Source organism: Sinohyriopsis cumingii, unplaced genomic scaffold, assembly GCF_028554795.1.
Source record: "Sinohyriopsis cumingii isolate HCF-2022 unplaced genomic scaffold, ASM2855479v2 utg001621l, whole genome shotgun sequence".
NCBI lineage: Eukaryota > Metazoa > Mollusca > Bivalvia > Unionida > Unionidae > Sinohyriopsis > Sinohyriopsis cumingii.
In genome coordinates, this window is record NW_028316027.1 from 197,052 (window position 1) to 223,292 (window position 26,241).

The window sequence follows — 26,241 nt, forward strand, 5'->3', positions numbered from 1 at the left end:
AGCATGGTGTAAAGTAAAAGTAGATGGGCTGATAAGGAATCCACTGAATTTACAGACTAAAGGTTCAGACATTTGTTTTTAAGAGAAAAATGAAAGAAGGAAACAATACAACAGATATTATAATATGACTTTAATGTTTATTTTCTAGATTTAATTAAGATTATGAATCAGAATCAGTCTCCAACTCCACTGTAATGTTTATCTATTACTTCTTCTGCTCAGGCACCTGCAAATTAAAACAAAATTGTAATGCTTAAATAAAGTCATATCATCTCAGCACTAGTTACATATGCAGAAGTCATGTTAATCAGCATTATAAAACTGTATGAAATTTTCTTCACTGCACTTGTGCTTCCCTTACTATCCTTAAGCCATGATACAAGATAACTTTGCACTTACTTATCATTTCTGGCAAGTGGATGGTGCAATCAATTTGCACAAAGATGAATTTATTTCATCCAAATATTTCATGTGAATAAAAATTCCAAATGGAGGCACTTGTCCGATCAGACAAGATATATGCATATTGTAGTTAGCTGGACTCTAGCTTTGATAGTCCTGGGCAATAGGATAAGCTGATTTTGTTATCAGTTTAGAAATGCATCCGCTTTGCAAATACTATGCTTTAAAAGACGAAACTGAATCCAATATTGATGAAATAAGAGTCATTTGGATTACCTTGTTTTTTATCATTCTGCGTTGGTTGGATGCATATTTGAGGGTCTCTGATATGGTCTCTTCCATTCCATTTGCCTTTGCTTTGCCATTAGTTTTCAAGCAGGCTTCTGCAAGAGTAATACAATGTTTTAAAAAAGTTTCACAACAAAGGATGCATTGCATTTTTCTAAATGCCAGCAATAATCAATGGAATATTTTTAAAACATGTACTTTGAAATGTGGTCTCAAGTTACTTTATCAATTCATTTAAAAATCTCTGGCAAGTCACATGAAAAACACAATTTAAATCAAGCCATACTTACTTATCAAAACCTGACATATCACAAGCTCTTGAAATGCTTTTTTCCCTTTACGTCCCTTTGGACTATACTCTGGCCAGTCTTTTTGTTTTAAGCTTTTTCATCATCCTGCAGACACTATCCCCAATTGTAAACCTGCCAAGGGAGCTCAAGTAGCATATCTGAAAATAATAATAATAATAATATTACTATTTTTTGATTTTGATATTATTATTAGTAGTAGTATTTCATGATCGATGTGACAAAATATGCTTGTATATAGTTATTTTTTGCCATGGTTTTGCAAGCAAATTTAATTTCTCTAACTTGAAAAAAATTTGATAACATTAACTATGCAACACAATGTACTAATAGCAATTATAAACCAAATTAACCACCGTGAATCTATTAACTTCATAAATGACATTCACTCAAGGATTGAATTAAAGTAGCCACATAATATGTAATAGTGTATATGTAGTAAAATACCTGTTACATGTTCATCTCTAAACATGTTTTGGCCTACATCCGTAAGACAAAACAGCCGACCACTACATGTTCACCCCACCCCCAAAAATAATTATACAGGCACTGCAGAACTTGCATAAATTATTTTGAGGTTCACAACAGCAAATAAAGGTTATAACAGTTTTTTTAAATAGAAAATAAAGCCCCAATTTACCATCTTCTTGGAGAGTTTGGGATTCTCCTCCAACCTCTGGCAAAGGCCCTCTAGTTCCTCCACTGAATCACATGGCATTGCAAGAATTTCTTCTCTATATTCTGTGTCTGGGCCTTTTGTATGAACTTGGAGGGCCAGCTGCTCCAACAAATTCTCAATATTTGTGTCCAGTTTCATAAGTACATTGAACTGGAAATCTGTAACAGATTTGTGATGAAATTAGTTTTGAAAGATCAAGATCATTATTATAAACTCCTTAAAAAGATCTGTACAGTGAACGTGGGTTTAACAATGAAATATATTTATGGAATGAAATACATGGTTTTTGTACAGTTTATATGAAAACTTTTCCCATAATCCTTTATTTTTTTATTCCCTGGATATGTTGTTTCACTGCTGGTATCTTTAAAGTCTGCATTCAATGTAGATGGTTTAGGCGTCTGACTTACACAAGACAATGGTATACATCAGAAAGAAAAATAAAAAAAACCAATGGAATGATGAACAGTCGACACATCAATGAAAAACAATTCATTGTTTATTTGCACAAATAAGTCTTGAACAGTATGTTTTATGACCTATAATTTAATTAATTAACATCTCACAATGTTCTGAAATAACAGTATCTAAGCTACAAGAGCTTGTGCTTTCATGTCATAATCTTCCATTTTGCAAACAAATTTTGATGTTGAATCAATGTATATGACCTTAGCATTGAACACTAACATTCAAAATGTCTGCAAGATGACAAGACTATTATCAACTGAAGTGACAACAAACCAATGAGTTTTACGTGCATTGAACATAAGCATTTTTAAATGCTATAAAATGTGTTTTTAGTGTATGGCCACAAATTACCCAACATTTTGTCAAACATAAAACAGTTCTACTACCTTAGATGAGAATTAAATTCATAAATACAGTGTATAATTGACCTACTCGTATTTAGAGAGCTGTACATGAAATAAGAGATTATATAAAAGTCAACACCTGTAGTATTTGTTTCATTATTCTATAATGTACATTTTTTTCCATCCTCAATACTTACTACTTGCAGAGGAACTGGCAGAGAGAAATCTTTATATTCTCCACTCCAGAGTGGATGGGGATGGTGATGGTGTTGTCCTTCTGGATGCAGCTAAGAGTATAAAGATTATCACTACTCCTTAATTGCAGTAAAAAAGAAACAAAGAAATCAGACTGGATTTTTTGGCATGTAAACAAAATGCATACTGGTTGCAATGACCACTGTATATAAAGCAGTGATACAATATATCACAAAATGCATTCTTTTTTAACAAAACATCTAATCTCATATATACAGCATCATGAGTAAGTAAGTACTCTTAAACACATCTTATTAAACAGACAGAAAAATGATGAAATTTATACATACTTTTGATAAAGAATTTCCAATTGTGGCATGGTATAAAAGCAATTGATAAAAAATAAAAAGAGACCAGATAAACTAAATAGAACATACCAGCAGGATAAGAGGAAATCCTGGAGTCTGCAAAATACTCTCCATTTCAGGAGGTTTTGGATGAGATGGCTGACCAGAAAGGTTTCCACTTGAGATTTTCATCTTTTTTCAGTTCTTCATTTTCATCTGAAATGTCAATGAGAACTTGTAAATACTGTATGAGTCCTTGAATACACTGACTCCTTGTGACATACAGGGTTTGCAGAACAATCGCTAGCAATATTCACCACTTTTAAATCCAGCTGGTGAATTTTCACCATGAAATGCATCCGAATGCAGTGAATAATCCTGGATTAAAGACAAAATAGTGTACAGAAATGTGCAATAAATTAGTCAAGCTCCAGACAAAACAAAGATATGATTTATCTCTGATTCATAATGACTTTTCTTGTGCTACACATTTTACCAATGCAAATTACATTGAATTTTGTAAATTAAATGGTACAATTAAGATATGTATGTCAAAAGATTACTAATCTTCAGCTTTCCAATTAATGCTAAACACAAGTATCAAGTCATGTATTTAGTCTCTCACCACCAATAAATGCATTTTTAAGTAATCATCCTAGAGTGCACCAAAGTCATGTGAACTTGATCCAATTCCAACATTACTGCTGCTTGAGTGCTTAGATCCAGTATTGCCTTCACTAACTGATGTTATTAATACCTCTCTCTCATCAGCATAATTTCCATCATTTTTCAAAACTCCCATTGTAAAACCTCTGCTGAAGAAACTAACACTACACCATAAGGATTTAAAGAACTACTGCCCGGTTTCTAATCTCCAATTCATATAAAAAATCTTACAAAAGGTTGTTCAATCCCAGCTTGCATCTTGTCTGAATTCAAACAGTCTTTTTAGCAATGCACAATCTGCATATCGCCCTTGCCACAGGACACAAATTGTGTCTGCAAATAGATTACACTCCAGCCCAGTTGATCTATGTTGTGGTGTTGCACAGGGGTCTGTTCTTGGACCTGTTCTCTACACTCTATACACTCAGCTGCTCTCAAGTGTCATAGATCATCATCCAGTGTCTCACCAGTTGTACACTGATGACACCCAAATATACAAATCTAGCCACCCAACTGAAGTTGATGCTACCATCCAAGGTGTAGAGATGTGCATTTCTGATGTGAAATCATGGATGACTTGTAACAAGCTGCAGATGAATGATGATAAAACTGAGGCCATTCTGATTACAACACAAAGACTTTCTCATTCACGTCCTTTACCTCACACAATAAATATCAGCAACACCAACATTAAATTCACACAATCAGTACAAAACCTAGGTGTTACTCTGGACAGTACTCTCACATTGCACCAACATGTCATGAACATATGCAAGGCTGCATATCTTGAGCTGAGACGCATCAGCTCCATTCTCAGATATCTTTCAGTTGATGCCACTAAAACACTTGTGTGTTCATTACTACTTTCAAGACTGGACTATGGTAACTCAATTCTGTCTGGTTCATCTTAATATCTACTGCAGAGACTTCAAAAAGTTCAAAACATAGCTGCTTGGATCATACTCAGAGTACCACAATCAGAGCACACCTCCCCGCTGCTCTGTACCCAACACTGGCTATCCATTCGATCCAGAATCAAACACAACATTAGTTCTCTGTGCTACGTTTCACTGACAGACTCTAGTCCAACATATCTATCCGACCTCACCTATGTGTACACACAAGCAAGATACTTACACTCCTCTTCCGACAATCATATACTCATTATTCTCACTATGAAAACAGAGTCACATGGACAGCATTCTTTTGCATACCAGGGCCCAGCAACATGGAATGAATTGCCCACTGAACTTAGACACAAAGACGCAGTGATCCCATTCAAGAGTGCTCTCAAAACTACTTATTCTGACTGCAAAAACAAACTTAATGACTTAATAATGTTAACTACCTTAAATATTCTCAGCATGTTTTTTATGTTTTCTAATTTCATGGTGTTTGTTTTTGTAATCATATCATTGTGTATGTTTTTATGTTGTCTAATGTTGCAAAGCGCTTAGAGCTTCTAAAGATTAGGCGCTATACAAAGTCCTCATTATTATTATTATTATTATATTTAGCTTGGATGAATATTTTTTAAATCAGTGGCCATAACTAAAACAATGGGATTTTGTTTTATGATGATAAAAGTATGTTGGACACCATCCATGATGTACAATGCTGTCTGACATTTCTATGCACCTAAGGTTTCCATCTCAAATATTAAAGCAAAATGCATACCAAATTTGACAGATTGACGAAAATAAAAAAAAGCAATGCTTACCATTTGAAAAGAGGCAATTGTCACTAGAATATTCTATTCAAAATGATATTAATTTTGGACACAGGGGATACCACCCCCATGTTTTCCTGACTCGTGATATGTCGGCCTATTCTGTGCACAGCTTTAAAAGATGTAATGTTTATCCATCGAGCTATAGAAATGAAATACATTTACTGTAGACTGTTTCTGTCAGCAGTTAAGTTGAGTAATTAGGTCAGGTTTATAGCTAGTTTACAAAATTCAATGTAGAATGCCAATAAATGACAAGATATATTTTTGCAAACTAAAGTGATCTTGAAAAAAGATTAGTAAAGTTTAACATTTTATAAAAAATAAGCTATTATATGGAAGAGAAACAACAATGAAATAGGATGCAATGTGTTTGCGTCTTGTTGATGGGGGAAAATTACTAAAGAATTTAGAAACAGACTATACGCTGGGGAATTTTTTGAGAATTTATGTTCTGGCGACAAGTTTACATATTGGGTAGCAGATGATTTTGCATGTGCGGGACAACTTCTTGCAAAATTGGAAACTTGGATTAAAATGCAGTATTGTTTTAAGGTATACATTACCATATTTTATATAATGTATTGTATGATTCTAAAAGATGCATAGTTAATCGGAATTTCTGGGTTACAGATTCAAGAAGGTCATGGAGTGGGTCTACATGTTGACTAATAAATTACTATTTGATCCCCTAGGTGATATTTCAATTCTAAATTAAAACTAATAATACTTAATGTATAACCAAAAATGCGACAACCTGGTGGAGAGGCGAAAATGGATATAAAAAACTTCCATATAGCCTCAGCAAATTTAAACTGAATAAATAGGGAAAAAATAATTAAACTAAACAACAAGACAAATTATGATATGATTTTCATACAAGAAACACATAATAAGTTGACTAAAGAACTAATAACCTCATATGAGGAAAAATTAAATGGGGTTATAATTGTGAATGATTATAAGGAGATGTAAGGGGAGGGGTAGCTACTTTTATTAAGAATAAAATGGGAGTAACTTGGGAGCAAAAAAACAAGGGAAACTTTTTTTGCAGGAAGATTGATACATATTGTGATACAGGACACTCATTTTATAAATGTATAAATACCTGCTAATAAAACAAAAAGCAACAATTCATTGAAAACCTGTTTAAATATGTAGAAACAATTTCAAAGGCCCCCCTCCAATCTGTGTTGATATTGATGGAAATATTGTGGATCTGATGTGCAATCTTACTGCATGCAAATCTTTCCAGAAAGCACCTATGTACTGTTTAGACACCGGTATTTGGTAACAGCCATATCTAGCGCAAAATTCAAAATGGTCATAGGACAGAAGGTTGAGTAGCTACAATGTCATAGCCTCAATGTCTCCACGAAGTAGGGATAGTAATATTTGTGCTAGGGTTGTGCTATTCCATGTCGATTTACAAGTAACCAAACAGGATTTGATTTGGAAATATTTTTCGCAAAAAGATCTCTTCTGCCAATGGTAGCTCAATGGCTGGGAGAAATACTGGCAAGTCAGATGTGTATAAAATGTACAGCAATGTGTGCAGATAAAATTGTCAAAAATGTTTGCAGGTTTTAATGAAAGGGCTATATCAGCCTTGAAAGTGCCAGAAATTATCATTATAGATGTGGCTTGAGTCTACATGTTTTCAGTTAACAAAAACAGAGTATCAAAGCTAGTAACTGGCATCCTTGTTAATTTGACTAATAACTATTTTTAATTAACCATTTCAGATTTATAAATATATACTCAATAGTAGTGAAGTGGGATGATATAGCATCAATGGGACTTACCATTAAAAACCACCCTGGGACGATATAGCGTCAATGGGAAATTTAACATTATGGAAACCCTTGGGACGATATAGCGTCAAGGGGAATTTAACATGGGAATATGGGACTGTTTAGCGTCAAGGGGAATTGAACAGGGTGGGACTGTACAGCGTCAAGGGGAATTTAACATGGGCAAAAAAAAAAAAAAAAAAAATCTTGGGCCTGTTGAGCATCAAGGGGAAATGGAACAGGGTCAGGACCCTATTTTAATAAGGTCCCGACCTGATGGGTCTATGGAAATGGAACAGGCGAATATTGAAACAGGGAGGGGTCTCTATTTTTTATTTTTTTTAAAACAAAAAAAAAAAGAAAAAAAAAAGGGTAGGCAATGAAAGTCAAGATCTTTTTGAGACCTATGAGTGGCCCTGAAAAGGGCCTTTGGGTTTCTTCTTCTTCTAACTCTTCCACTTCTTCAACCATCTTCTAACTTTTACCAATATTCCTGTCATCTTCTTCTTTATTTCTGACTCAGGCATCCAGTCAGAATGACCTATCACTCGGAATTTCTCCTGTATTCTTATCCAGTTATTGTTGAGTTTCTCAAAGCTTTTTTTTTCTCTTTCTATTTTCTTCTTCTTTTCTTTCCTTAGACCACTTTTCTTTGATGTTCTTTACCTCTTCCGTCAGCACTTTCCTCATTACTTCTTCCATTTTTGTCAACTGGTCGAACCCCCATTTTACGTATCACCACTCCATCCAATACAATACTTTTTCCAGGAAGCACCCGACTTGGATGACATGGTCCAGTGCTTCCTTCAAACTTCCCACTCTGACATAAGGTGGGTCAGTAAATCCGCTTGACTTGTTGACTTCTTCTTCTATCATCCCTGCGATGAGATCTCCGGCCACCTTTAGTCCTTTGACTTGAATAGTTAACAAGTCTTGCCTATTTCCATCACTCCATTCCTTTTCTATTCTTCCTACAACATATTCAACATCCATTATCCAAAAATAGATATCTCTTAATAGATTGAATAATTCTGTCACCTCCATCTTCTTTGTTTATTCCGTGGAATGGTCTGAACGATTGTTGTTGTTGTTGAGTTGAATTATAGTGGCGTGCGCTTCGCATTGAGCATGTACCACTGGTTTATGATGCCACAGGCACCTAACTGATTACTCCTTGGAGGAAGGAATGGAGCCACTTCCTGCAGGCATATCTGTGTTCACAGAACACTACTTGATTGGGCCGTCAGGTCAAGGTACTTTTGTGTACACATCGATCTGATTGTAAGGCCTATGTTTTGTTTGAGTGGGATTGGATCCAGCACACACTCTGTCATTCATTTGCATTGATTAGCGACTAGTGGGATTGGACCCGATCTAGTCCGTATTTTTAATTTATGATGCGTGCACTGCACGTATGTGTTTTGATGTCTGTCCGTCGCAAAGGGCGAAAGTGGTCAGGCTCGGGCGGAGTTGTCTTGCCACAGGTTAGCAGGGTTTTTCCGATCCAGGGTATTTTTGTTCTAAATTTCCGTCTTTGGAATTTTGAATCATAAAAACTCTGTGCTGTTTTTAAGAGAGATAGAGTCTATTGAGGTCGATGTTAGCTTTTAGGTGACAGTATTTGTTGATTGGTTTTGCAGCCTTGTGCTGCTGGCCCTGGATGGAGTTGGTGTTTTTTCCATCTTACTGAGTAATTGTTTTTGGGTCCTAATTATCTAGTTGTAAATTTTGGTTGCAGCCTTGTGCTGCTGGCCCTATAGTCACTGGTTTTTTTTGACTACCTTATACAAGTAATTTTTGGGGTGGTATTCTATATATTTGTTATATTTGCAGCATTGTGCCGCCGGGCCCGATAGTCGTTGGTTTTTTTTGACTACCTTATATGTGTAAGTTTAGGGTCTTAATACGGGGGATCCCTGATGGTCTATTCTTGCGACCACCTTTTACGTTCTATTTTGGGACTATATGGTTATACCTAGTTTTTGTCTTAGCTGTCACCTATGTAGAAGATAGACTTTTGGAGCTGTTAGTTAGGGTGTTAGGCGAGTATTAAGTTAGGAGAAGTGGAGAAGGTTTGTTTTGTTTTTCCCACCACCCACCCCCTGTATATTTCTTCCTGGTATTTGAACTAGGTGTTTTTTAATTTAATGATATTTGTTTGTAGAGTTTTATCAGTCAGTGGGCTAGTTTTAATAAAATGAGTTTTTCTATTGTTCAGAATTTGGTACTTGTTTTGTGAGTGTATTTATTTTGTAATACTTTTGGCTAGATTCGGATTAGATTCCCTCGTCGATCACACTCGCCTCTCATAAATGGAGAGTTCGGGGAGACCGAATCCTTGTCTTCGCCATTGGTCCAAATTTGATACATATATATTTTATGTAAGTATTTATTAGTGTAATTTAGATAATTTCATTGCTTAGCCGGTTTCGGATTAGATTCTCTCGTCGATCACACGGTCTGAATGACGAATACTGTAGGTTCTTATAGTTAAAACGCAGACCTGAAGGAAAACATCCCCCTAAGACTAAAATCTTATATTACCAAGATCATCACTTAAAACGTACAATTCACAATCTTCTCCTAGAGCAAAAGTAATCCACATAGTAAGTAATTTCAGACCACTGCCATTCAGGGTAACGTTCAAGAATCTCATTGAACTCTTTTGATGTAAACGGTCTAAAGCGATATAATAGTATGAATGCACCCTTGACCCAGAGAAATCTAACACACTGGTTGACTTTTTTCACTTATCTCTTGTGAATTTCTCGGAATAAAAGTTCTACAGTTATCCATTGAGATTTCACTCTGGCAAGACCCTGCCAAACGTCCTTGTAAATCTTCCCTTGCAGTTCTTTAGGTAATGATTCAATATCGTTTTTGAAATGAAGTTTAAATACTGGTCTCGATGATGTCCAACATTTGACTCCTAACCAATCTGGTTTCTTCTTTAACGACATGGTAAGTTACTTCAATTTCTCGGTCCCACTAAGGGTAAGTAATGACAATTCGGTGACCAACGAGCATGTTCTAGATAGGCCGAATCTTGTGGTTCCCAGTGGTGAAGTGACACACCGCAACTGAAGCACTTGACTTTATCCCCTTCGTGCAAGTAGAAAAATCTGGCTCTGGCTAATTCTTTGGGGATCGGTCCTCCCAGATACTTAGGCCATTTTCCTTTGAATGATTGAAGACGATTTTCAAAGTCGCAGTATTCCGACAAACACACAGGGAACGAATATTCGTCTTTCACAGGTTCGTTTCGATGAGGGCTGGGTGACATGGACAGGAGTTTGCTCAAGTCTGGATGACATCCGTAGGGGGGTAGACGTGAAGGTGAACATCCACATTTAAAATGAAACCCAATAAAGTGTCCAAGAGGACGAGCAGCATCGCTTTCGCATCCCTCAGGTTTGACACGCACAGCATCACTTTCCATGAGAGGGGTAGTGAGAACAAAGTTCTCATGATGCTTTACGGCATCGCTAAGGTCACAGCGTACAGCATCGTTCCCATCGCAAGGCTCACAATCACATTCCACTTCAGAAGCCCCAAACTTGAATTGTGCCTTTCTGAACTTGTTTTGTGTTTCTCTGAAAGGATTCATCTTGTTCGCTTGGTCTTGGTAGTCACAATGAACTATCGATCTTGACCATAGCCCCTTTTTATACTAGTCATAATGCAGTCTCAAGCTTGTACATCGTTCCTTTTTTATATCTAGTTTTTGAAGGTACTGTCTCTAAGGTACCGTCATAATTGTACCGTAGTGTAATGGGTGGAAAGGCCATAGAAAGGTAAGGGCAGTGCAAAGACCATCGAGTGTGTTCCAGAATAGCTGAACCTTTATAGATACATAGATCCATTCGTAACTTCAGTCCACAAGCGAAACACTGTACTTCGTATCCCAATCCTGACTCAGGTCCCAAGTAGACAAATCCTGTTCTAGCTAAAACATGCGAAGAAGGTAATCCTTCCCTATCCGTAAACTATTTCTGAAATGTGTCCAATCGACGGGCACAATCACAATAGTCAGGTAAGAAGACTGGAAAATGGTAGGGTTTGAACTTGGAGTTCTCATCAGGTTTCTCACTTGATTCTTGCTGTGGCGTAGTCATGCTTCTGGTGAGTGGCTATCCACTTACAACCAATGTTTTATACCGACATGTCCATATGGCAATATAAAGTGATTGGGAAGCCGCACTCGCTTCTGATACACGATTTGACAGACTTTTTCCAAGGGTCGACTGACGATGTGGTGAGTGGGTAAACGTACAATCTTGTTCGGTTGATAGGTGGTCACTTTAAAGTGTTCATCTTCTCTAGACTGCAAAGCTTCTTTCAATACGCCAAAGTTCACCACTCGACTGGTACGATAATTCAGAGTCAATCCTTTCACTTTACACTTCGTGTGCACTTCTCCTTGTTTGTCCCAGTATTCGTAGCCGTAATTTTTAAGACCGCCACTGGCGAAACTTAGAATCTTGTCGTCAGAATGCTCGTCTGTCCAGGCTCCTAAACGGTCTCCTTCGATGTTAGAGTGCTGTTGACTCGGGTGATCGATGTAGATGCAACTATCCGTGTCAAAGTACAGGACGCGTTCCCCTAACAGTTCTAAAGCTTCGTACAGTTTTAAGCGAGCATGAGCTGTCACGTAAGCTGCAATGATGACATTTCCAAAAGGATCGGCTTCTACAAAGTCCAGATCTTCTTCGTAATTGACTAAGATCAAATCTTCGCGAACGACGTCCACGTGTTTGATGAATTTAGTTTTGTTGTGAATCATCTGGAAGTAGCAGGAAGGTTCTGTCAAATATTCTTGGGTAAACACGGTCGTTGTGCCATTTTACCCCACAAGCAATTTAACATCACTTTGGCAAACGATCGCCTGCCTTTGTTTTTCTCGATGTGATCTAAAGTAATGCCTTCTTGTGCCCAGTATTTCTCTTTGAATGTCTTTTGGTCTTCGGGAGTGTGATACCAGGACGGATAACCACTGGCTTCTTGCTTTAGTTTCAAAAAGGCATCCACGTAGTCTGCCAAAATGCCTTTCTGAGTGGGGTCACCCTTGTTGTATTGTTCTGTCTTGGGAAAGTGACAAATTTCATACACTTCTAACAGTTGGTATCCCATGTCCAGAGCTTTGAACAATTCTACGCTGACCCACGTCCCCGTCAAGGCCCGTTCTTCCTGGGTGTGCTGACAAGGCTGGTCTTGGTTGCACGTTTCAGCACAAGTACGGCACAAAGGAAACATCAGTTTGTCTTGACAATGGTGAGGTAGAACGGGATGGTACAAGTCAGTGGGAGCCAAAACTTTACATTTGATCAAGCCTTCATATTGTCGAATGTTTTTCAAATCGATGTGTTCCGTCAACAATTGTGGGTGCCCTGCAGGAAAGCGACAATATTTGCACACGTAGGGATACAGTGAACACACGTCCAAGTATTTGATTTCTTCTCCTTTCTCTTCGTCGGCTTGTACAGCAAACTGGTGGCATTGGTCCTTCCTCCGTACAAACTATCCCTCGTGTTCAGGGGGTCCATGAACTGGTAACTTTCCACGAGGTGTTTAAACTCTGGATCGGTTTTCAAACGGTGATGGTACTCGTGTTCCCACATTTCCACCACTTAGTATCCTTCCTGTTCTAACTTTAGGCGTTGCTGACATGTGGCCTGGTACAAGTCTTCCATGGTTCATTGTAAAAACTGATTTTTAGTGCCACGGTCAGGGTAACAGACGGGGCATCCGTGAAATAAGCAACCTTTAAACTCGTACACAATCTTGGGGTTTTCTAAGTCCCAACCATCGACCGAATGCATTCTGATGGTCTTTTCACCCCCTCCGTTGCGGGCATGCTGAATCCATTTGTCTTCCTTGTCACACAAGTAATGTAACCAGCGTAGGGCTTTGACCGAGTATTGACGTTTGACATAGTTGCTCATTTGAGGACTGATGACAGCCACGGTGTTTTCAGGCATGAATCATTGCCGGTACACTAAGGAACATGCTTTGGCAATGGTGCAAGCTTCTTTGAAAGGATCGACCCCTCCGTGTTCCATGAACAGTTCTCGAAATTTTCCACAGCAACACCGTAAAATGTCCACGTCGGAACGACAATACTTTAGCATTTCTTCCTGAAAGTCGAAAGGGTCAGAGGCGTGAGCCTGGTACCAAGCGTAGAAAGCTTCTCGTTGTTCGGTACGCATGTTGTCAGGGTCGTAATAGTGAGCCTCAGGCAAATGGGGTAGAACGGTGTGTTGATTGGCTTCCGTATTGAAAAAGTGTGGAAAGCACCCTTTAGCCATTTCTGTCATTCCAAACGTTTTAGGCATTCGACTCAAAGGCATGGCTAAGTAACTCATCGAATCTTTAAACTGTACTTGTCCCACTTGCATGAAAATGATTTTGGCTCCATTCAAAGTGACTTTAGGACGTTCGATGCCATGTTCTGTATAGTATCTGTGAAGAAACTGTCCATCGTATCCGGAGAAATTGTGAGCCATCACTGTGGCATGACGATGACAATCTCCGTAACGTTCAATGTCCTCTTGGATCCACGTCTTGTCGATGGGGTGTAAGACCCATCGAGCGAAATCAGCTAGCGTGTTCGGTCCTCGAAAGATTTTTTCACGTCCTCCAGAAATCTTGCTGCAGTGAAGGCAATGACTGAAAATAGGTTCTTGAATGCACTTCTCGCACGCTCGATGAGCCACGCAGAAATTAGGAATGTGAATACCAGTCTCTTGCATGCATTCAAAATCGAAAAAGATGAAATTGCCTTTCTTCTTGTGACCGATCTCTTTCTCTGGTTGGGGTTGGTATTTTTGCACATAGCATTCGTGTTCCAAGTCCACGATGTGGCAGCAAATGTGACATTTTTTCTTTCCTCGACACAGGTGTGCCTTGGCATTATTGGTAAGTATGCCTTGTCCACAGGTAGGGCACAATCTCAGCAGCTGACAAGCACATTTCTTCTGTGAACCTTGCATCTTCAAATGTTGTTGGTAACAGGCAGGGCTGACAAACGTGCGCAGACCAGTTGAACAATGCACTCGTTCTTGTCCTTCGCTCAGACAGGGTGGAGAGGCCAAACATGCTGAGCATTTCAATCCACATCTCGGTGATGAACCCTTCTGCTTTCTCTAACAGTACTTCGGACTTGAAATCTTTAAACTTCACCGTGTATTTGTAAGCTGTAGTTCTAAATTTTCTAGAGGGATGCTCTTCCGTCTCTTGAATGGAATAGTACTTTTCACGGTTGACTAAGGGTGGTGAACTTTGTTTAGAGGGTTTGGATTCTGGTTCACTCATGTCCTCTTCAAAATCACTGGCATGAATTTGTGCCAAGACTTCAGCCCTGGTACGAGGCGATAAAGCACGTTTCTGCCTCTTACTTTCTTCTTCCTTCTTCTCAAATGAATAGGATCGTTTCATCTTGATAGCAAAAAGTCAAATGACTAAAGTTTAAACACCATGGACTAATTTATAGTCATAGCAGACCAGCGTATATAAAAGGGTATGTGTCTTGTCCTTTCACTATTCATTTCACTCTCAAACCGAGCACAACGATGGAAGAGACTACCCAGATCGAACGTTTCATCAGAGCTTTGCGAGGGGTCATCCAAAAATTCTCTTCAGACCAGCCGAGGGACTACTCTCCTTCCTTTCAAGATAAAAGTCAAGATACTTGCTATATCTGTCAGAAGAAAGGGCATTGGTCTTCAGAGTGTCCAGACCGTCAAAAAAGAAAAAAAGGGGCTAGAAAAGACAAAAGTCAAGATACCTGTTATTATTGTCAAGAAAAAGGACACTGGTCTCCAGATTGCCCAAAAAAGAAACAAGGAGTCAGAAGAAGAGAGGGATTCTTCAGAGGAAGAAGAGGAAGAAAACAGGTGAAGAAAAAGAAACAGGAGAAGAAAAGAAGAAGAGAAGAAAGTGAGGAGGAATAGGAGGAAAAGACTGTGGTGGTGAAGAAATTCAAAAAACTCAGAGAGTGAACAATGAGACAGAAGAAGTTTATGAACTTTTTAAAGTGCTCTGTTGTGAATTGTGAATTGGATTGTAAATATTTATAAAAGAATAAATTAGGTATTAAAAGGTAAGTGTCTTTGGGTTTTGATTTTAAAATAAGAACCTACACTCACACACTCATACACACGTACTACAGAGGTAAAATGTTTTTTTTTTATAGTTTGAATGGATGTTGGCAATTGAAAGTCTATCTCTTTTCGACAGACGTGGGTGGCCCTGAAAAGGGCCTTTTTTGGTGTAGGGGTGAGTTTAAGCAATCAACTTTAACTGCCTTAAGCCTTTGCCACGGCCAAGGCCTACTTCTGGACTGCGTAGTGTTGATGATGATGATTTGGTTGAAATCACTAAGGGTGGCACGGGAGGCTTAGTCACAGGGTTGGAGTGTTTAGCTCGGGAAGGTCGTATTCTCTTTGGTCGTAATAAAGAAGTCTGATAACATTTGTTTCAGACTTCTTAACTCCGCTAAAATGTCTAACAGTACCGTGACCATTTGATTTTCACACCCTTGTTTCTTTGCTGCTGCTTCTTCTTCTTCTTGTTTTTTTCTTACCTCTTCTTTTTGCTGCTGTTGCTGTAGGAGAAAAGCTTGTTCCGCTTCCTTTTGCTGTTGTATAAATTTCTCCAATTCTTCTTTCTGTCTCTGTCTAAATTTCTCCACGTGTGGTAATGAAGGAGAAGGTGACGAAGGTTCCGGAACAAATTCTTGCGAGGTAAGAAAATCCACAAAATCCCAATTCACCTCTTCTGAAAGTAAGTCCGGTTTCCCTTGGGTAGTCTCCACAGCTGGTGCACCCCAATTTATCGTTTTCTGAGTTTCCGTCATGTTGAAAAACTGTCGCATGAATTGACTGCACACAGGTGCTAGCAAATCTATATAGACCACATGACGTCACAGACTGCTCTCTTCGGATTGGATGTGGGCGTGTTTGGATTGGTCAGTGAACTCCGTTTCAATCCTTCCTCTCCCTATAAATAAGTGTAGTTCACTGCATTCCTTCACCTGTTCTCGGCGCCTCAACATGTGGACCAACGTTCAATCTTCTATGCTTGTGTCTTCGATGATGTTCAGGACAGACATACCGATGTACGTCCGATCCAAGTGGACAGTTGTCCATAGGACAGATACCAGCCTATGGATACGTAGGATCTATGTGGAGAGGCAAGGATGTCTCAAAAGAGTTTTAGTCTATGGTCCTGCAGTCAGGCGAAGCCTAAGGACAAGAAGAAGTCACAGATGCCCTTTATGTTAAGGGCATATTAACATAAACCCAAAGGCCCTTTTCAGGGCCACTCATAGGTCTCGAAAAGATCTTGACTTTCACTGCCTACCCTTTTTTAATTTTTTTTTTGTTTTAAAAAAAATAAAAAATAGAGACCCCTCCCTGTTTCAATTTTCGCCTGTTCCATTTCCATAGACCCATCAGGTCGGGACCTTATTAAAATAGGGTCCCGACCTTGCTCCATTTCCCCTTGACGCTCAACAGGCCCAAGATATTTTTTTTTTTTGCCCATGTTAAATTCCCCTTGACGCTATACAGTCCCACCCTGTTCAATTCCCCTTGACGCTAAACAGTCCCATATTCCCATGTTAAATTCCCCTTGATGCTATATCATCCCAGGGGTTTCCACAATGTTAAATTTCCCATTGACGCTATATCGTCCCAGGGTGGTTTTTAATGGTAAGTCCCATTGACGCTATATCGTCCCACTTCACTACTCTCAATGTGTTTATACCAATATTAAGTTTCTGTATGTCACTGTGTTTAAGTTTTGATTTTCTCTGTTTTATTTCACTTGATACAAACACATGCTGACTAATCTTGTCATGTGGTGTATCTCGATCATACTGTAAAAGTGCATAGCTTAACACAGGTTTCGAACTCTTGCTATGAGCAGCAGCAGTAAACATGGCATGTACCACTAGAAATCAACTTTTTTTCTTCTTGGCTATAAAATCATTAGGTACTAATGTGTAAACTATTAAGTTGGTAATTTTTTAAATATAATTATTGTGCAGATTTACTAAATGTACTTTTGCGATACTAAGTCCCATGTTTGTTTAAAGGTTCTAACAAGCTGGGGTTTTTATGCAATATGTCATAAGTATAAAAGGTGTTGTGGGCTGCATGTATGAAGACAGCTCAGCAGCTTTCTAACTAATATTGCAATTACTATGAGCTTTTTCAAAAGCTATTTATTTTTTTTAAGTTGTTTCTTACTGTTCTGTATATAGTTTAGAAACTTTAAGCAATATTTTGGACTAGTCCGATAACATAAGACACATCACCCAATATATTTGTTGGGGGGCTGATGGGTCTTACTGCCTAACGAAGGGTGCTGTGTGGAGCGTTTTGATGTCGACTAACAGTGTAATGAAAGTCAAATTTTCTGAAATATCACACACAACTGGTAACCAATAACAATGCATTTCTACAAAGTAAAGTTATAATGTTTTTGTCAGACTTCACTTATCCTGATGTCTTTTCTCTAATAAATTCAAATTCTCACAAAAGAACCGGACCTGTTTTCAAGTTTTGTTGGCCCACATTTCAGTTGGCTGGAAAGCAATGAAAGTCAGGAATGCCAAAATCGGGTTAAGCTGAAACATTATTCTTTAAGGAAACAAATAAAAATATGTTTTGCCTATTGAAACTGTAAGCAATGTTTTGTTTCATTCAAGAAACATATTCCCCACATGAACCTACTTAAACAAACTTTGGCGTACCTCGACTACCATTGCATTGCAACAAATTCAAATGTATGTCAATGGAACATGAAAATGTGTCCATTTGCTAGTGTCATATTTTCACTCCACCAGGATAAAGACAGCACTGTAAGTATATTAATTACACATAAATTAGTGGAAGAGTGTCGATATAGGCTGCCAAGTGTGTGAGCTATTCCTGAAACTTGGACTACTCATTCCGATGACAATTGACATTGGAACACATATACATGGCCGTTATTTGGGTAGTAAGACATAGCACTAAAACAAAATATTTTGGACTTGTACATTTTTGTTTAAGATTTTATTTAAGCACAAAATATTTATTGATGGAATTTAATGTGCTTTTCTCTATTCTAAATTATATAATTAATATTCATTCCTAACTTATTTTACAAGCAAACTACATATAGTTATATCATTTGTTATAAGAACTTGGCTATATTGTCAAGTGAGTGTTATCTTCACATACCAACACGTGTATGTACTGATTTTCTGTATTTAAGACTCTAATTCCATGCCTGAGAAATTTTTCTTATGCTGCAATACATGATTCAATTTCTTATACAGTATAGGTCCAAAAATGTTCTTAGGGATATAGAATACCCAAGTCATTGTGAGTGTTATCCTTGCTGATTTGATCTTTGCAATACAATTTAATCATTACTTAATCCATGATATGATTGAGGTTTTTTTAAACTAGTAATTTTTTAAATTACATTACATTTTTTTGTAATGTAACAAATCCAAATCACACACACACACTTAATCTAGCACTTCACACACATAATTCCAATGTCTTCACAAAAAGCTCAAAATGTCAAAGTCACTGTGAGTGTTATCTTAACTGACATAATATTCTAACTTCAAGTCAACAATAACTTATTAATCTAGCAATCCAGAAAAGCATAATTTAATGACATTTTTTTTTCATAATTTACTAGTTGTCTAAGTCTGAGGTGGGCAAACTATTTTTCAATGTAGCCACAGGTGTGGCGAATGAGAAGTGAAAAACATCATACGATGCCACAACTGAGCCAAACTTACATGGCCAATTTGCCACTTGTGGCAATTGGTCACAAGGTTGCCCACCCTGGGTCTAAGTCAGTGTGACCATTGTCATTACCAGCCTGAAACCCAATTTAATGCCATTTGTATAAATTCATTTCAAATAAATATTATGATATAGTTGAAGTGTAAAGTCAAGCGAGTATTCTGTTTGCAGATTTTACATTTTAGATATTACAGTAAAGTCATATTTTCTCTTGTGTAGTGAACTTTATTGCAACTGGTTCCAAAATAGTAAAACTTATTCAGTTTTCATTCACCAGAATAGGTATTAATACAATCCTGAACTAACTGTATGGTACTAAAATATACTCTGATCTTGTGTGAGATTGTAATATACAGAACTATACCTCAAGACAACAATAATATATTGAATTTATATTATATCAAGACTGTCATGGTTATGAACTCCAACTTTATTCAGGTTTTTTCATAATAAATGATCATCTTGTGTTATGGCTGAAAAGAAATCAGAGTTCATTTTAACTCCATTCTCTCCACATTTGTCAGTTGTTATGAGGCATACTCATCATCAGTGTTATAGTAAAATGTAATCTTATCTGGATCAATCTTGCTGGTGTAATATATGAATGGAGAAAGAATATTATCATCCAGATTAAAATATTTTTTATGCAGACTCTACTGAAAATTTTAGCTGGATATGGGATACGGAGCCTGATGTGTACGAACAAAGCAATGTGTACCATGACCTTTTTAATTTAACATTTTAAACTCCTGCAGAAGAAAGAGATTTTTAGATCCATTAAATTGTATTAACAAAAACATTTCTTCAGTATGATTTTCCTTTACTTAGTAGTGACACAACTCATATTTTAAAGTTGTTGTTTTGTGTTTGGTTTGGCTTTTTATGGTAAAGCAACACAAGTAAGTTATTTAGTGCCAAGGCACTTTAAGTATAGTGCCTTGCCCAAGGACGCACCATGGCAGCTAACCCAGGTTGGTCCGATGGTAGAATTTGAACCTACCTTATTTCACAGGTCCAGAAAGCTAACCACTGAGCAACTACAGCTCCCCATCTTATAGTGGAATGCTGGTATACTTTATGATCAAGAAGGATGGGTTGGGGTATGCATGTTGCATCTGAAAAAAGTGATGGAATTTTTGTTTACATAATATTTTAGTCATACAATATGAATCATTTTCTATAGATTTAAGATGTATCAGATCAAGTTAAGAAAAATTATATATTCTGTTTCCTGGGAATGTACTAAAATTCACTGTTAATGTTTGATTTTTTTGGTAGTAAGCTTACTTGGTATTTTTTTCTTTTTAACTTGAATACCTAATTTGTTAACATCCTGTCCTAAATCTTCATGGTTCTGTCTATAAAGTGACAACTGTTGATACATGTAGGGAAGTTTTTGTTTATATCTTTTGATTTTTGTGGTTCTGGAAGTTGCAGTATTTGTTGTTGTATTATTAACCATTTCAGTAATTTAATGAATGCAGAGTATACTGCTCTATAAATGAAATTTATGGGAAGATAATGTAAAAGTATGTTTCACTGCAAATATAAATTGTTTAAAATAATAATATATCATTTATCATATGACTATTCAATTGTGGTAACTAGTATTCCATCCAATATCTATATATTAAAATATGTCTTTTCATACAGCTGGTGATCATTTAGATACAAGTCCAATTGAACATAATCAAATTATCAGTGCAGGTGTTTTTATTAGTAGTAGTATTGCAAGTATAAGTGTTAGTATTAAGATTTCATATACAGGTATGATAAGTGTATCATAATGTTTAAATGATGCTCCTTGTTACAACATAAAATATGTTCATTGAAACAAATGGTTCACTGGTAAATTGGCAGTAAAGGTCTTCACTGAATTATGTTGCATAAACTATTTTACAATAAAACATATATGATGCATCTCAATTATGATGATGTGGAGGAGGAGGATTAATAATAATGCAGTTTAAGTTATCTTCATCACATAAGTTCTAGCAGATGTGTCATTTTTATGTGGCTCATTATCAGTTTGAAACTGGTCTATGATTCCTGGATCTGGACATATCTGGCCCCCTGCTGTTGTGCTGCTATGGTCTTTACAGTTCATTAGGATATCAGTTACACTTGGTTTACATTTAGAACCCCATGGGATGGAATGCCCAGTTTGAAACTGAGAGAATGGTTAATTATCCATAATATAACTCCTGCAGTTATTATTAGGTTTGATATCAAGGTCTTTCATTAAAAGCTTTTCAACTCATGTTCTGTTCTACCATACAGATAAATAAAGTCAAATTCAAGGCTTTCAGAATTGTCCAGTTTGTTTCATGTGTTGTCAGTTTAATGGACAGGTAACTAAATGTGCAGCAGACGGACTGTATATTGCCACTGTACCACATAAATATCAGTGCTTAGTCTGCTCTCAGTGGCTGTGGTTTGATTAGTTACAAGTATCATCACATGTGACTAATTATTAACCAATGTAATGAAACTTATATAATTAGAAGGCTGTATTTAAAAACTCTAAAGATCTTAAATGTGTGCTAGAGGGTAGGGTTAGCAGTTATAATCCCAATTATGTTGTGACGAGCAAAAAGCACTGCACACATTTGAGCTTTTAGTTTGGTTCTGGTAGGGTCAAAACATGCAGGTACATTTTGATCTTTAAAAATTAACATAATTCCCATGTAATACTTTCCAAACCTAAGTATGCAATTGATCTGATAAAAGTTTTGAGATTACTGTTTAGGCTCTGTTCTTACAATACTAGATATACCTGACTACTCCACAGTGAAATGGCCAACTGTTAAGTTATATAAGCCAGATGAGTAATGTTAGCCATTTGTTTAAGTGTTTTCTCATTAATTTCATTTGTGTCACAGAGTTGCATGCAATATTTCTTTCTAGAATAAATTTATTTTATTTTCTAATTGTGTATTTTATGGTCTCATTGGACAGTTTATCTGGTGAATTTTCATCCGACAATGACCAATTACAGAAAAATGAGAATAATTTTACACTGAAGATACTAACAAAAACAAACTAATGATTTTTGTAGAAAGCATACATGTGAGATTTTGACTGCAGTAATCAGGTTAATTCCTGAGGCAGCTATTGATTTCTATACTGAACCATCACTGCCACCATCTCCTAAATTTTACATTCATTTTTGACAAGAAATAGCTATTTTCAATATTTTTCTGTGACAAGGCAGCTAAAAGAATCAGTATGTGGCTTATGCATGAATAAAGTTCACTAGTACTATAACAAATTAGCATACTTTTTTCATCGACCCTCAACCATCTAGATTTTTTTATATTTGCCTCTGTAGCAGACACACATCAAGGTCAGCAGCTCATTTGCAGATCAAGCATTTGATCTCCAATGCTCATCTAACTGTGACAGGCAGTCACTAACAAGCCAACCTATTTCCATGCCTAACTCAAAGTAAATCTAAACCACATTATAGATTTAGCTTATGTGTGAATTTAGAAATGCTAGGCTTGTGATAATTAGGTTCATGCCTTCTACCTTAAAAATTAGGTGTATGTCAAAATACAAAATTATCCAGTGAGACCTATGATGTTAATTTTAATCCCTATGGGATTTGTGACATAAAAAACCCAAATGCTTTATGTATTAAAAGGTAACTAATGGGGGCAGGAACTGCAGTGAATCAATGGTATGTATGATAGACTCCTGATAAAAATGTTTGTGTTACAATCCTGTTATCAAGTCAACCAGGTTACCTACTACAATGTACCCTTGCCTTACTCCAATTCCCTCAGTACTCAGTAAACAACTAGTGTTGCTGTACATAACAAAACCAGTCCATATTGATTTTACCTATTTTACTAAATCCTGACAAAAATAATTCTCTAAATAAAGCATGATTAATATGTGAAGGTCTCGCATGTAATCAAACTCTTCCAAGCTTTTAATGATATGAACCGATTTATCAATGTTTATCAAATTTACATGAAAAACTATTTCTTATTTGTTATCAAATATGTTAGATGTTTTGATCATATAAGCATTTCTGCTACATTAGATCAAAATAATCTTTTTGTCAGAAATAGAGCCCTTATAGTATTTGCAAGGTCAACCAATCAGATGCAGAATTTGAGTTTAATATGAATGAATATTTTTTTTACAAAATTGCTCCTTTGCTATATCTTGATGAGATAAATCTATTTACCTAGTCTGATAAAATTAATGAGAAATAGTTTTAAGAGCAGTAGCAAGAATGGCGAGTGAGATGTAGAACCACCACATTATTTGCATAGAATTTGCTTACAGCCTCAGACATACAAGCAAATAATTAAACAAGTCAGATCTAAATTTGACCATAAACACTGTTGTGCAAGTCGTAAGAAACTCTGCCAATCAGATGCAAGGTCACTTCATTAACATACCTTTATCACACTCATAATAAGCATCATTGTGAAGCTTGACTATAGAAGCCCAATGGCCAAGTATGATCAAACTTGAATCAGCAGTAGTGGTTATAACCTCGTGTATTTGTATGCATCTTCACTTCTTCAATCTAGATCTCATTTATATAAGCATGTATTCTAAATTTAGTAAAAACTGCACTATATGCATAAATACTGCATGCGGTGGTAACATGCTCAGTCAGGTGAAAGATCACTTTATTATTATTAATGGTTAACACTCATCAAACTTCGAGGACAACTTAATGATTTTAGTCTATATTGTGGAAGTATGGCTTTTAGGTTGGTTAAAAGAACTCAACTAATCTTATACATGATCACCTCGTGTATATACTTGGATTTTGCTGAATTCCTAAAGCATGGAAAGATGCCATAAAAAACCACCTAGTACATAATAATTTTGATAAGCAGGATGATAAAATAACGAACTTGCGAAAACAAGATTCACTCAAGTTTATTTACAAAGATCTTTGACAGGAAGCTAAAAGGCAACACACTGCGAAGCAAGAAACTTGGATGCAAGTATTAAATAAAAATATAAGTAGTGAGGAGTGGTCTGATATATATAGCCGGGCAAAATGCTGTACCAAGGATACCAAGTTGATCTCTTTTAACTTTAAATTAATCCATAGAATAATTGCTACTAATGATATTCTTAAAAGAATTAACATATTTGATGACAACAAATGTACTTTCTGTAAGAGTGAAACTGAAAGTATTGAGCATCTCTTTTATGACTGCAGTATTACTTCACAGTTTTGGTACCGTTTTAATGAAGTTTTTGCACCTTTTTGCCCAAATATTGTACATCTGTCCAAAAAAGAAATATTTTTAGGAAGTGAACAACTGGACAGTTTGGATAATTTTCTGCCTATTTTGGCAAAATATTATATTTATACTTGCAGATTCAATATGAAAAATCCTTCTATTTTTGCTTTTAAGCAAATAGTTGCAATGCATAAGAACATTGAAAATTACACTGCCAAGGTAAATAAAAAAGAGGACCAATTTCTTCAAAAATGGACCTCAACAATGAACATTTAACTTGTCTCTGACTTGAGGGTAAACAGGAACAAAATACTGTAATATCACAAAAGCCATGTCACCTAGATTTTGGCCATATGCATGTGTATATGCGTGTGTGTGTGTGTGTTTTTCTTTTTTACTTTCTCTGTAGATTATATTTATTATCCCTAGATTATCTGATAACCAGAAATGTTTGATTGTAAGGTGATCCTGGGATGGTTCCCCGACCCAGTGATCAACCTATTACGGGGTTAATAAAAAAAAAAAAAAAAAAAAAAAAAAAAACTTGGATTTTGCTCATTATTAGATTTATCCAAGATGTTGATTTAAGCCCAAAACCAAGTTTTATATAAACAAATTGATCAGAACTATGGACTCCAAAGTAGCTAATTTCTTACTGTTGAAAGACAGAAGGGATGTGAAATAAATAACACACTCTGGACCATTACATAAACCCACTTAGCCTTTTGACCAGTTGAGATAAAATAGCAACAATAATGTTAATTCAGATTGATAAATTATGTTTTCTCACATTACCTCTAGCCCTTTTCAACATGGATGGTATTTTTCTTCCACATATGTCAGCTCTTAATTAGTGGCCCTTTTCCATCATGAATGTTGTAGGTGAAACTCTCAGAATTAAGCTTTTTAATTTGTATCTGAAAAAGAAAAAAAATATTGGTCTGCATATATCAATGTCACCTTTTCTGTATTAAATTAAAATACCATGTGTGTGTGTGTGTGTGTGTGTGTGTGTGTGTTCATTTTAGAATTTAAGCATACTTGTCTCCATGTGTTTATTTTACAATTGATGATGATAACACATAACTGGTTCAATTGATAAAATGTTATTTCTGACTTCTTACAACTGCTCATTATATCTGAATTTACATTCAATGTTTGTTTTAATTAACATATTTTGGATAATGGGCAAATTATTTATTTTGTAGTTTATCATTATATCATTTATCAGTAATTTATCATTCAAATATTTAAAATATAGTACAATTATACTGACTTCATATTCTATATGATATCCCAGCAATACATGTTAAGCAGATAAGTGCAAATAAAAATGTTTAGAATGTAAAAGCTACTCCAAGCTCAAAGAAGATCTGCAAAAGATGATCTCCAACATATTACCAAACAAAAAGCGAAGTTAACGCAGTTACCTTTTTTATGATGTCTCAAACACCAACGGTACTGTACAGCTACGTCTTCTGAGTTTTACCGTCATCTTGTCTTTCAAACCAGAATTAATTTCTTGAGCTCTTACAAAATGAAGAAAATTTTAAATACTATAATTTAAGCAGCTTCTTTACATGACATAAGATAAATTATGGCACAGTGTTATGTCTTTCAGCACGACGCAACTTCCCATTTGGACGGCGTGCTGTGTGGGCATCCCTGACACAGCAACTGACATGAATCCTTTATTAGCAGACAATAATTCGGAATAAATCCTCCGCAAATCTAACATTCTCGATTTTTCATAGTTCCACTTTTTCACTGTTGCATTTGTTTGATTGTGCTCATGAAGTTCAATGAATCAAGTTCATCTGCTGTCTGAAATCCCGGTTCAGTTGGTATTTTCTTCCGCGCATGATGCCGTGTAAATACAAGTTACGGTCGACATTCAAAGTGGTTTAGGTTAATTTATTATTTTCCTTTATTAAGGTCATTTGCAGAAAGTGTTTCGCTAGGATGAGATAATTTAAAAAAAAATATATCA

General features: G+C 36.3%; 1 long non-coding RNA gene across 1 annotated transcript; it reads right to left on the reverse strand.

Annotated features, from left to right (window-relative positions):
- Nucleotides 1–378: 378 nt before the first annotated feature.
- LOC149771862 (uncharacterized) lies at nucleotides 379–26,241 on the reverse strand. The gene is made up of 7 exons (XR_016418156.1): nucleotides 25,682–26,241; nucleotides 25,047–25,168; nucleotides 20,030–20,144; nucleotides 2,687–3,247; nucleotides 1,639–1,835; nucleotides 981–1,138; nucleotides 379–785 (listed from the first exon to the last, which is right to left on the reverse strand). It is a non-coding gene; the product is annotated as an uncharacterized LOC149771862 (long non-coding RNA).